This window comes from Echinops telfairi, unplaced genomic scaffold (genome assembly GCF_000313985.2).
Source record: "Echinops telfairi isolate 266 unplaced genomic scaffold, ASM31398v2 ScPeMD7_7;HRSCAF=31, whole genome shotgun sequence".
Lineage (NCBI taxonomy): Eukaryota > Metazoa > Chordata > Mammalia > Afrosoricida > Tenrecidae > Echinops > Echinops telfairi.
The window spans coordinates 21,943,694-21,943,978 of record NW_022103904.1 but is presented as its reverse complement, the minus strand read 5'-3'; positions in this window follow the sequence as shown (position 1 = coordinate 21,943,978).

The following is a 285-nucleotide window of genomic DNA, read 5'->3' as shown; positions in this document are numbered from 1 at the left end:
ACCATTAACTTAGGGTGCTATTAAGTGATTTTTTTTCAACGTGACTAATATCTTGAATACTATGCAAAATTTAGGCAGATTACAATGCAACTAGCACTTTAATCTCAGCCGAAATTTCCAGGTCGGCATCTTCATTAAATTCGGATGCATCACATATATATTTCCCTTCCTGAATCGGAGTTTTTAAAAGTTTCCCCTTTTGTTTCCTATTTCAGCATACTCGATATCATTTTATTAGGCAGCAAAGCAGAAACAAAAAGCAAGCTGTTGCCACCTAGTTCGTTT